Here is a 13,257-nt window from a genome sequence, read left to right as displayed (position 1 = left end):
AGCCCCATGGGAGCAGTTACCTTGTGATGGTCTTCCTCTGGACAGTGCCAAAATCTGCAGTCCTGTAAGGAATGGAAGATATGCCACTTGAGAACAATAATATATTCCAGAAGCCTCAGTCTGGTATTGTATTGTATTGCACCTTTGTATGCAAGCTACCTTAGCTGAGGCCAGTTCTCAGGACCACCAGTTTCTTTACCATTGTATTTACTTTTCCCCATGGTAGCATCAGACCACACTGATCATCTTCACCATAAGAAAAACTTGCTTGTTTTCAGCATCATTATCAACTACATTAGTATGCTTACAGATCCTTTTTCTCATGGCAAATGAATTAGATAATGTACCATACGTCTGTAATCATGAGCATTGTGGTCAGCCTTTGGTTAATCCAATCTATTGGTAAATTCAGTGCTTTTTTTCTGGGGGGAAGCAGGGCTACGCATACCCCTAAACATTTTGTGACTCTCAGTTTGGCCTCATTGAGGGGCAATATTTCAATACGAGTAGGAAAACGAGAGTACTCCTAGACTTTTTTTATTAAAAGAAAAAAAGCACTTGAGTAAATTGGCCTTTCAAATTGCACAGAACTCTTCTGGTATGAACAAGAGTGTGCATGCAACGAACTTGTCATGAACTCTTGAATTACCAGGAGCGGCTGGGGGTAGGGGTGTCACTGGAGAACTGGCCTCCTGGCAGCAGCATCACTGCCAGGTACTGGGATGGCAAGGCAACAAGATGGCAGTTTGGGCACACCAGCAGGTGCCAATCTGCACCTCTCCCTTGTGAACCTGGACCACCCAATTTCATTGCCATCCTGCTTCGTCCCCTGAACATCCTGGCATGCAGCAGAAATGGTGGTACCAGAACAGCAGGTCTGTGGCAGCACTCCTCCATGCTTGCTGCTCCTGCTTACCACATATTATCTGCTGGAGACGAATTTATTTCAGAGGACTTGTTTTCATAACATTAATGAAGTGCAATTGTTGTCAGTAGTCATTCTGAAGTCTGCCTCCACTTTTTATTTTTATTTTTACCACTTTGTACATTTTGATGACCTTCACTTATACCATTCCTGTACAAAAAAAACAAAAGGTTACATTAAAATTGTCTTTCTTGCCATGTTCTTTTGGCTCTGGCAATAATTCTGGCCAGAAATCATATGCCTTGTACTGTGTCAGTGGGTTATTTTCTCTCTGTTATTATTATCATTATCATGATTGTCATCATTATTTGTGAATCTGTCATTTGGCAGCCCTTCTCTCCAGGTGTCTAATTGCCATCTCCATCAGTGGAATGATTTGTCAGCCACAGCCTGGTTTCCTTGGCCATAGCATTGCGGAGCCTCTCCAGAGGAGCATTAACAGGATGGAGAAAGGAGGTCATCAGCTAGTATATCTACAGTATGACTGCCTCTTTGTTTCAAAGAGAGAATTGTTAAGAAAAGTATTTCTATCTCTCCACATGCCATCCCAAATGCTACTAAAACCGGCAGCCTTCTGGCTTCCATGCATACATAATACAAGCTTCATGCCAGAACTCAGGGTATTTGGCAACCAAATACTATAATGACATATCCATGGCTATGTACTAATGGGCTTAGTAATGCATTAGAGCTCTCAGAATATCACAGGCTTTCTTGTGGATATACTGATCCATAATCAGAGATGAACAAAATTCACAAGTTTCCACATGCAGTTTAAAACCCCACATCAACAAAGAACAGGTACCATTGTTCTTGATCACAATGAAGAATGTGTAGCAAATTACCAGTGTAGAAATGAAAGTTTAACAATAACCCAGTTGGTAATTATAAAATAGGAAGGAATAAAAACTCTGCAGGTGTTTGATCATGAACCTTTTAAAAATAAAATAAAAAAACTAGCATGTATATCTATTCATCAAAGTGCTGGGTTTTTACAAACAAAGCTTTGAATGACAAGTGAGTTTTCAAAGCATGCTTCAGGCATTCCTTTAAAGAAAGTAAACAGGCAACCTTATTTTATTAAATAATCTGAAAAAATAGCAATTAAAGGCACCAATAGTTCATGTATTTGTCAATATCAGTTTAACAAAACAAATTTGCTCATGCAAACTGTTTCTAAATTTCCATCTGAGGTATACAAAGGGAAGTAATTGTGTCTGCATCTAGCATGGACAGGCAAGAGACAGGGTCCCAGATGGCCCACCATGGCTAATTCTGGCGTCATCAGAAGAGACGAAGAGCCTGGTGGGCAAGATCTAGTCCACCATCCTGTCCTCACAGCAGTCAACCACATGCCTTTGGGAAACCCTCAATCACCACCTGAGTGCAATAGTGCTTTCCTCATGTTTGATTCGCACTCAGAGCTTCTCCACACTTGTGCCATGTCTAGAAAGCCCAGGTCCGAGAGGTTTTTTATTTGACCTGTGCTTTCAAGGCATGGGGTTGAGCAATTTCCCCCTTGCCCTGCTCCTTTCCAAGAGAAAACTCGTGATTCAGCAGTAGATCAGAACAAATGGCAATCTGGGGGAAACCTGAATTGTCATTTGCTCTGACTGAGGGCTAAAGAGTAGTTTTCCATGAGGGAAAGCAGCAAGACAAGAGGAAGTATGAATAAGACCTCACTGGTATTTAGAGTTTTACTCAGGGGTCAGCAACCTTTTTCAGCTGTAGGCCGGTCCACTGTCCCTCAGACCTTGTGAGGGGCCGGGCTATATTTTTTGGGGGGAGGGGAATGAACAAATTCCTATGCCCCAAAAATAACCCAGAGGTGCATTTTAAATAAAAGCACACATTCTACTCATGTAAAAACACGCTGATTCCTGGACCTTCCGCAGGCTGGATTGAAAAGGTGACTGGGCCAGATCCAGCCCCCGGGCCTTAGGTTGCCTACTCCTGGTTTACTGTCTCCGACAGTGAAACAGAGCACTGCCATTGGGGTTGGTAGCCTACTTTTTTAAAGCTAATCAAGTTGGTGACCCTCTCTTATGGGAGCAAATGCCACAGTTTAACTATATGCTGTGTGAATAAGTACTTTCTTGTATCTGTCCTGAATCTTCCAACATTCAGCTTCATTGGAGTTTCCCAAGGTCTAGTATTATATGAGAGGGAGGGGATAGTAGTGCCAAACTATGGAATATTTTGCCATGGACAATGTGACTGGTCCCTTTCAGCCCCCACCTAACCATCTTTCTGCCTGAGTCTGTTTTTCACAGCAATGGCTGCTCACCCTTTCACAGGTGGCTGACGGCTGCCTCCCCCTTGCTCTTAGCTGCCATCCCTGAGAGGTCAGAGCTCATGCGGCCAGCCGACTATCTTGCAATTTCCCTGGCCAGCCAGTCTGCTGAGTGTGATTGCCTGCCAAAACCTGTAGTTTAAATGGGCCAATCAGAGGCCCTTATTGCCAGGCATCGTCTGCTTTCATGCCCAGCCAGCCAAGCAATGCATTTAAGCTGGCTGCACTGGACGCCAATGCATTTTTACTTTTTATTTTAATTTCCTGTTGTTTTTAATTGTCTGTCACTAGTGCTGCTCAATGTCCTAGTGTGTGTATTTTGAAGCAGGGTGCCCATCAGATGGTGTTGGGCTCCAACTCCCATCAGCCCCGGACAGAATGGCCAATGATCAGGGATGAGGAATGTAGTTCAGCAACATATGGATGGCACCATTTCTGTTCACTGCTCCAGGTTTAAAGGATGCTACTAAACGACTTTATGAAATATATTTACATTCCACCTTAAGGTCTTGGAACAACAGGAAAGCTTTTGAGATTATTTTTCCACGTCTAGTCACATGGAAACTTTGTGTGAGACTTGCACAAGAGCAAATCTGCTGTAAAAGCTATTCATTCCAACAAGGGAAGAATGTGCACTGAAAGTTTTGAAAACTATTCATTCCAACGGGAGAGAAGTGGTCAGTGAAAGTTGCTTGCGGATTGAGGCCAATGTCACAGCAGTCGTGACTTCATGTACTGAAGCTGTCTTAGCATCCTCTTTGTGCATAAAATGAAGCTTTCTACACTCCTGCCTTTCAATCCTATATTTAATTGGCAATTCAACCCGACTGAAGCCAATGTAACACCTTTGAAGTAGGCATTATGCCATTCTGACAGATGGGCAGGAGTATAGATGTGAAGTAAGCCAGAGAACAGTATGTTCAGAAGGGCTGGATTTCCATCCAGAAATATTGAAAGGGCAGTCTGTGCAGATTGTCACTGCTTTATGACAAGAAAATGTGCCATTTCTACTTCGTATTCAATGTAGATTAACCCTGAGAAATAGATTTTAAAGTCCTATTAGGTGAGCATTTGGCTTTCTGAAATCTTGATTACAGGAGATGTCATCCTGCCTCCACTCTTGCTCAAGGCTCAGGGGAAATACATCCAATACATTTCCTAAAAGCATCTGAGCTTCCTGCCAAAAGTCCATGACTGACCTTCCATACACTTCCACATCACTGAAGTCTGTTAAAACAAACGTCACCTGCATTTTACACTACTGTGTAGTCAATTAAATCTGTTACACAAACTGAATGGGATAAAATATCACCTCGGCTGATTATCACTAAATAGTTCACAAATTAGCACAGAACTGCAAATGAGAAAATAACAGCGTCTCTTGGAGGAAAACATATGCTTCCTGTTACATGGTGAAATAGTTAATGTACACTGAATGCCATCTGCTGACTAATGTAAAGTATTTACAAAGGCAAATAATCCTGATAGTAGTGCTTGTTAAATGGCTCAACAACTTAATTCAACAGAATTTTGGACAACTACTGGGATCAAGTCCAACACGACCACCAACACCCTTTATTTTCATTTTCCTGAAGCTAAACTTTGGCATGTAAGCCAATTAGAAGTGATTAAAAGGGTAACTGATTTAGGGTTAACTTGCACATTAAACAGAATGCTTTAATGTGGATGAAACCAACAGGAAATGACCAAGGAATGAAACATCTATTTCAATTAAAATGAATCAGCTATGAATTTAGTGCTAGAAAATCCTATAAGTATATCATAACTTGTTACTGCTGTTGAATTTTTTAAAAGCTATGCTGTTGCTGAATCATGTCAGATTGCCATTGTTCAATACTCTAATATGAATTGCTTACATTATTACACACAATTGAGTCCAATTCTGTAGTAGTGATTGCATATTTTATAGCTAAGGATGAGGGAGAAATTCATTCACTTTGTATTTGAATGCAAAACTACTAAAAGCTTCCCAAACCAATATGGAGACCAAAATACAGCTCTCCTTTTAAATTCACATATCTCCAGTTCTCCAGTCAGAAAAAAACAGACATTAGCGAAAAATGTTGTGAAAATAGTTACATCAGTGAAAATAATGGGGGAAATGCATTATCTTAGAAAATAGCTTACAAGATGCATATAGGGGCAACATTGTATACAAATATTTTTATATTGTGCAATGCACAATTAGCAAGTGAAAAAGTTCCACATGAATATGTGTACAAATTTTCATGTGACTCTTTTAAAAGAAAAATTTGCAGAGGTATGCAGAAATAGGGCAAACCAAATTTAAGATTGGAAAAAATGAGAAACTGAAATGGACAAAGGCTCTTAACACTGGAAATCACCTACAGTACTGAAGTTTTAAAGCATGGCCTTTATCACTGCTACATGCCCAAGATATGACTGCATCATGCTATGTCAGATCAAATACACTTGCAGCTATCACTCTACCACCAGCAGCATTCATTCAGGGTCACTCTGCAAATTATGAAAAGAACTGTTATACCCTGTGCACATGCATGGTGTTCCAGGCAACATGTGAGATACAAACACATACTTTCCATCTTTCGCATACTGTATGTAAACACCATGCAGAGCCATGTAGTGCTTATAGCTCTTTGTACTATGCATGTGCCATGTTGCATCAATTTGCATCTCTCACATGTTCTGTAGAGCACCACAGGTACAAATGGGCATCCACTCCTTCCTTTTAAGGAATTTCAGTGGTTCTAGATGTTTAGGGAAGAGCACAGCTAGGGATAATAGTGATAACCATTTCAAAGTGTTGGTGCTGATCTTTAAAGCACTAAGTGGCTTTGGCCCTGTACCTCTACCCCCATCATCCAGCCCAGACACCGAGATCCAGCTTGGAGGGCCTTCTGGTTCCTCCTTCACTGTGAGAAGTGAAGTTACAGGGAACCAGGCAGAGGGCCTTTTTTGTAATTGCACCTGCCCTGTGGAACACCTTCCCATCAGAAGTCAAACAGATAAACAGCTATGTGATTTTTAAAATACATCTGAAGGCAGCCCTGTTCAGGGAACTTTTTAGTGTGCGATGTTGCATTGTGCTTTTATTATTTTTTGTTGGGAGCTGTCCAAAGTGACTGGGGGAAGCCAGTCAAATGGGTGGCATATAAATAATATTTTTTACTACTACTACTATTAATTCTGTTATTATTTCTCAACAGCATCATCCTCTATATTGTCTGTGAACATAATGGCTCAGTTTCTAACTATCACAAAGCTAATAGCCTGAAACATCCATTATGAAATTATCAACCTCTTTTAAAAGGTCAGTTATTCTAGTGCCCGATATCTCTTCCTATAACAATGATCTTCACAACTAAAGTATGACATACTTTCCCATTAAACTGCCAATATTTCTTTTCTACAATAGTACCCTTCAATATCAGTTCAACAGCAGAGTTATATATGGAACATCTGTTGTCGGTTCTGTTTATTTTACCTAGCAGCAGCCTGGGCCAGTGGGCTCCATAGGCCAAACTCAACTCCCTTCTTGCCATTACCTGGTAGCAAGGATCTGCTTCACACACAATTGTGAATATGACTGAGACAAAAGATGTCATCTATAGGTCTCATGGTCTGGAGCAATCTCATTTGTTTCAATACTTGACTGGGAAAGGTTTATAAGTCATGGGCTGCAGGACTGCCAACTCTCTCATTTAGAGGAGAAAACACAGTGCTAAGGTTGCTCTTTTAGACTGAAAAAATATGCCCCATCTTTCATAACCTTCACTGAGATTCATAGATATATATATATATGAATGAAATAAAAATGTTAATGGCCATTAGTCCAAAAGCTGAGTTTAGTAGCGCAAAACAAAGGATCTCCCAATTCAGTACTTTGGCAAGCTTGCAATATATTCAAGCAAAAAAGAAAGCGTGAAAAAAAGCTACAACTAATTAGCAGATTCCTATTACAGTATTGTCACAATCAGAAACAGATTTGAGCCATAACGGAAGCTCTCATAGAAGGTCTGCAAATTATTGGCAGATATTCTGCTGGATGTCACCCATGTCATCCCTCTGTGTGATCCCAAATGAACGAACCAGCTAATCTATGCCACCACTACCTGGCTCCCATTTAGCATTTATTTAACACAACAATGTGTGCAGTGTTAAACAGAGCACTGAACTGGCATAGTGCTGTTCCCTGTCTTGCGGGGGTTAACTACTCGGTTCCAGCTGTCCAGCCGCTAGCAACCCTAGCAACCAGCATTTATATTTGCTTATTTAGTGATCAGCAACCTATCCCAACAGTAAACCTACCAAAATACACCCCAAATATTTAATAGTTAGTCGAATAGTAGGTACATTGGGGACTAAGAAAAAGAATGAAAGCAAGACTTCAATGCAGCCAAATTCTGGGAGGTATTTATTCTATAAATATAGGTCTAGATGATATTTGGCATTTTTTATGCTCTCCAGTAGTACAGCCGATATGAACATTGGAACTGGTTTAAAGGTAGCAAAGCCTTTTCAAATATTTGAAAATTTAATTTAATTAATATGAATGAAAACACTCTGATCCAAAATACCCACTGAGAGATGAAATTGGCATTTTCAGTTGTTTCTCTTTGTATTTGGCTGTACTGGTGCCTGGGAATAAAGTTGGTTTAATCAGACATAGAGAAGCTCTGGCCATTTAATAAAATAGAATTTGCATTTATTTGAAACCTGCCTCTAAGGTTGCCCCCCCCCCCTCACCACCACCACCTGCAGGCAGATACTTCACTGGTATAAATCTGAAGTGTGTGTTTGTGTGGGCTTCACCTGAGTTAGTCATAAAAAGTCCTACAGATGTTAAATCTGGCCCTAAGAGCTGATTTATACTGGAATGGACAACATCTGAGAGCTACTCCCAAATACATTTTCAAAAGCTTCAAAGTCTTAAGACTCCATGGACTTTGCTAGCATTTCCTACTTTGAAGTAAACTGCAGGTGGTCCCGCTCTCAGCAAACTGCTGCAACTGCTGTAGAAAAGAAAGACACTTGCTGAAAAGGAATATTCCTTATTCCTCCTTATTTTCATTACTATTCCTCCTTAGCGAATCTTTTATGCGTAAATCCTGGCAATTTAAGGACTCTAGGAAATATGAAAGCATATAGAATTACTTTGGGAGGTTTCTTCTCATTTTTATGTGTTACATGTCTGTCTCAGTTTCTCTACGCAACACAGTGCTACTTAACAACAGCCCTGGGCAGGTTAGATTGTAAGAACATTGATGTACCCAATGCCATCCTAGATCATCAGGAATCTGAACTTGGGTTTTCCAGATCTAGACCACTGATTCTAGCCATTGTAATTCAAATGTGTTCAAGTGAAATTTTAGTTTTGGTTTGAAGCCCTTGCTCTCTTTTGAGATTCATTCCCTGGAAAACAATATAATATAATATACTGTATAATATACTGTATATATGATATACAATATAATATACTGCTGTGGTGGGGACTGTAGGGCCTGCTCCCTCTGCAAAAGTGTTACCAGCTGGCCTAGGGAGCAAGGCCTAGGCCCTTACACTTCAGGGCAGGACAATGGGCCAGAAGTCCAGGGCTCCACTCAACAGAATGAGCATGACAGAACCTAAACACAGCTGACCTGGCTTACCTCATTTTGAAGTAAGTGATGTAATATGCATTACCATAGAGAGAAACCTCCACCAAATTACATCATTAAGACCAGACTCCGAAATGACCTAAGTGTCCTACTGGGTTCATAGCAGGTTAACTCTGAGCTGGGAATTCCTGATTCAATCTCTTAGCCGCTATGCTACACCAGAGTTGAAGCTGCTTGTGAGGCAGGTTTTGGCTCCTTGCTGTGTTTTCTGCCAAACCAAATTGATTGCCTGTTCTTGGGTGGATCACAAAAAGACACAATACAATATTAAAATACAAGAACAAAACAAAAGCAGCATAAAACTTTGAGTATTCTGTTGAGCTAAGGGCCTCTAGGCATCTTGTATGAATTAGGGTAAGAGAATTAGCCATCTATTTTCTGAAAAGTGATGGTAAACTGAACATGTATTTTCTGGATTGACATTGTTGGTAATAATAACTAACAGCATGAGGCAGGGGCGGGCTTTGCTATTTAAGCAGAGTCTGACATCAGAGGAGGAAGAAATTGTGCCAGAAACATATTTGTTAAGTTGTAGTACATGGGTGACACTTGTTGATATACGATTTCTCCCTCCAGAGATCTTTAAAATAAATAAATTAACTGACTTTTAAAAAGTTGATAATCAGTTCTTCCTCCTTTTCCATTCTTTCTGCCAAACTGGAACAGCCACACACAAAAACCCACGCACAAATACAGAATAAGAACTGCACATCTTAGTTTCCAGACAGTGCTCTCGCTTCTATAGGATTAAAGTGATTGTGTTTGTAAATCTGTCATTATAGTCCCATTCCAAAACTCCATGGGCATTTTGAGACATACATTTTGAGCTCCTGCTGTGGCTGCCACATATTAGGAAGATATCTAAGATAGTGGCTTCTGGCTATTGAGCGTTGCATTTAGTTGCTCAAAGGAAACCAAGTAATGAGTTGGTTGTTGGTCGACAGCATTGGTCTTAAGGCAACGCCAGAAGCAGGTCAGCAGATACCAGGGTTAGAACAAGGATGACAAATGATTCTAACATTCCAGGTTCTCAGAAAAAACAAGCCCATGTTTGCTATTTTTATTGTCAGAGAAATCAATTTAACTTGCTAATTGGATGAAATATTTGAGCGAAACTCTACAGAATTGAAGATAAACCCCAGGCACGGCCATTCATTTTCTAAAGATAGACCAGCTACAAGCATGCAAGTAATCTCAGGGGACGTTTAATTAATCTTGTTGATAAAAACATGAAAATGATGAATGATTCTGGCTTCAAACATACCACTAAACAAGGTATTTTAAGAGCTTTTAGGCTCAGAGCTCTGAGTAATTTACCTGCTCTGAACTCTGAGGAAATGAAGCACAGTCTATGTCAGGTGAGTGACTGTACCTTCATTAATCACACTGCTCAATACCTACTTTTCGGTGGTAACCTCTGGCCACCAGCCAACACTAAACCTGGCTGCACTATATTAATGGGAAAGAAAATGCCAAACGGGAGATTATTTTGCCAACTCATTCGTGAAAGCACTGCTCAATTTCAGGGCTGCAATTCTAATATTGTAAGCATGGAGTTCCAGGTCTTTTTGTTTGCTTGTTGTGTTTTCTTGTACTAAAAGGGGATTTTACATTTTAAGCCCATTAAATGAAAGCAGAGTGTCAGACCTCAAGCTGAAAATATTCTTTCAATTTTAATCTATAAATTTGTCTGGACTCTACAAATGAGCAAAATCCTGGCTAATGCTAGGAATATACTCGACCAGTTTCATCCCTATGCATTTAGAGAGTGAAGCAATGCAGCTTGGGTTGTTACTTTCCATTAATTGCACAGGAAAGTGAATTCCAGACAATCAACTGGGCATAAATGTTCCATTGAAAGAATAGTGGCCTCCACCTGAGTCATCAGTACTTTGCCCTAGATTTAGAGTGGGAATCTTAGGGCTGGGTACCCAGTGGCGGAGGAACCCACTGCAGCACCCGGGGTGGGACACCGAGGGGCGGGGCAGGACACCCAGTAATGGTTGCCGTGTGAGAAGCAGCCCGTACAGTCACCCATATGGACGGCATGCGAGAGCGGCAGCCCGTACGGATGCCACAAGAGCAGAACCCATATGGACTGCATGTACCCTCAGCCACTCTACAGCTGGAGGGAGGCAAGGGCCATCTTGTCACACACACCCCAAAGTGGCACCTGGGGCAGACCGTCTCCTCCACTCCCACTTCATACACCCCTGCGGTTACCAAATGTGTCACCTCTCCTCAAGCCATAGCTTCTTCCTAGATCATACCAGCCCTGTTATGCATTGTCCTTGAGTGCTGAATGGAAAGGTCTGTGTCTGTAGAAACATCTGGCTTATGTGTGGCTAGAATGCAGCCTTCTGTAGAAAAGTAATAATAATCATCATAATAATTTTAATTATACCCCACCCTTCCCGGTTCAGGAAACCAGGCTCAGGGAGGCTAACAAAAAATTTAAAAGAGTAACATCCACTGTTTTTCTCGGTTCTTCCCAGCACTAGCATAAGACCACCATGAGGGAATGCAGTCGTTGGGTTGAAAAAAGATTCTTCACCCCCAGCTCTTGATATTCAGATTGGGAAAGGGATCAGCTAGCAATAATTTCAGTTAGATTGAAAGCATAGGTCAAATCTCCTTGGTTAGATCATCAAAGGGTAATCATAGCACCAAAAAGAGAGAGGATTAATTAATATCAGTAGATCTATACCAGCTTACTCTCAGTGCCATCAGGGCATGGAAAGTCCAAAACAGTTTGCTGCCTGAGGCAGAAGAGCAAATTATTCCTCCCTTCCCAAGTCAAGGTGGGCAGTACCCAACGCAGGCACCTACTTGGGCACCTAAGACAGAAAATTTCACAAGTGCATTTTCCCTGTCCTGGCAGTAAAAATAAAATAAAAATGCAATGCTTCATTTGCCTCTCCTTTGTACCACCCACAATCACTCTGCCTAAAGGCAGGGTCTGTCTGGCAACAAGGCGTGACTTCAAGGTATATGCTCAAAGTCTCACTTGGCAGAATGAGCAGGACGAAAATCCCCTATGCAGCAGGGTTCAGGGACCATATTTTGACATAAGCAAAGAATGGTCCAAAGTTTAAAATAACCTAACTGCAAACAAAGTTATCAAGGGGGTGGGGCAACTCCCCTGTAAGGAAAGATTACAATGTTGGAGGCTTTTAAGTTTATCAAAAAGGCAAGAAAGGGGGGACACAATACAGTATAAAATTAGACATCCCGTGGAGAAAGAAAATATTTTCTCCATCTCTCATACTACTAGAATTTGGGGACACCCAGTGAGGCTGAATGTTGAAAGATTCAGAACTGAAAAGAAAGTACTTCTACACATATCACATAGTTAAACCATGGAATCCCTCTCACAAGAGGCAGTGATGGTCCCCAACTTGGATGGCTTTAAAAGAGACCTAGACCAATCCAGGAAGGGTAAGGCTATCATTACCTACCAAGCATGAGGGCTATATTCTAAATCCAGTGACTCTGAATATAAGTTGCTGGGAAATGGAAGTGTGGAGATACATGTTGTGCTCAGCTTTGGCTTGCTAGTTTTTCCTGGGCATCTGGGTCTCATAACCATCATCATGAGTTTATCTCTTTGCTACTTTTCCACAAAGGTGCTCAAAATGGCTCACAGCATGCCAAATGAAAAATAATATGCAATTCAAAAACATATTAAGAACAATTAGGGGGGAAATACTGTCAAATAAATGCAGAAAACAAATCCATACAAAAGCAGTACGAATACGCTAATCTGATTTAACAGCTTGAAACTAAAAAGGAGAGAGTGGCTAGTCACTGTGAGAAGAGTGCTGGACTAGAAGGGTCTTTGGCCTGGTTCAGGAGGTGCTTCTTACATTCTAACTGCAGCCCTGCTTACAACAGCAGAGGACAATCTGATTAAGGCAGTATTCCTGTATTCACTTCCCTGGGAGTAAGTCCAGTTGAACTCAGCAGGGCTTTCTTCTGAGTGGTCATGCATAGGATTGTTCTGTCAAGCTTTTTTCCTCCACAAAAGAGAGGGAAAACATCTCTGTTCCAGCCCAACTGAGAGACCAAGGTAGAGAAGCTTGAGTAAACACGGTCATATTCTACGGCTTTATTCTTTGGAGGAAATAAAAAAATAAATAAACCTCTGCCTGCCAGCAGGTTTTGAAAATGTAAAGGACAAGACATTACAAATTGACTTCATTCCCACCAGAACTTACAACTGTCCAAGAAACCTATGCTAACAAAAGTGAAGCCATGTTTGCGTGAGCAGTTTCATGTTTTTGTTTAACAATGAATCAATGGGATTTAACATCTACCTTCTCATTGGGAATTAATATAATTTTCCTCATATGCTCTCATTGAAAATCTGCTTGTAATGC

The 13,257-nt window shown here is 40.9% G+C and overlaps 1 long non-coding RNA gene across 2 annotated transcripts in view; it reads right to left on the bottom strand.

Moving 5' to 3' along the window:
• The window catches only part of LOC309368711, a 544,492-nt gene that overhangs the window by 283,113 nt on the left and 248,122 nt on the right, over positions 1-13,257 (bottom strand). For both annotated transcript variants that reach the window (XR_014167882.1, XR_014167883.1), the window contains exon 4: positions 21-62. This is a non-coding gene — a long non-coding RNA (uncharacterized lncRNA). The remainder of the gene's footprint in view (positions 1-20; positions 63-13,257) is intronic.

Source organism: Podarcis melisellensis (genome assembly GCF_964234715.1).
Source record: "Podarcis melisellensis genome assembly, chromosome: 4".
NCBI classification, from domain to species: domain Eukaryota; kingdom Metazoa; phylum Chordata; class Lepidosauria; order Squamata; family Lacertidae; genus Podarcis; species Podarcis melisellensis.
Note: the sequence above shows the minus strand (reverse complement) of the source record. Positions and strands in the feature narration are given on the sequence as shown.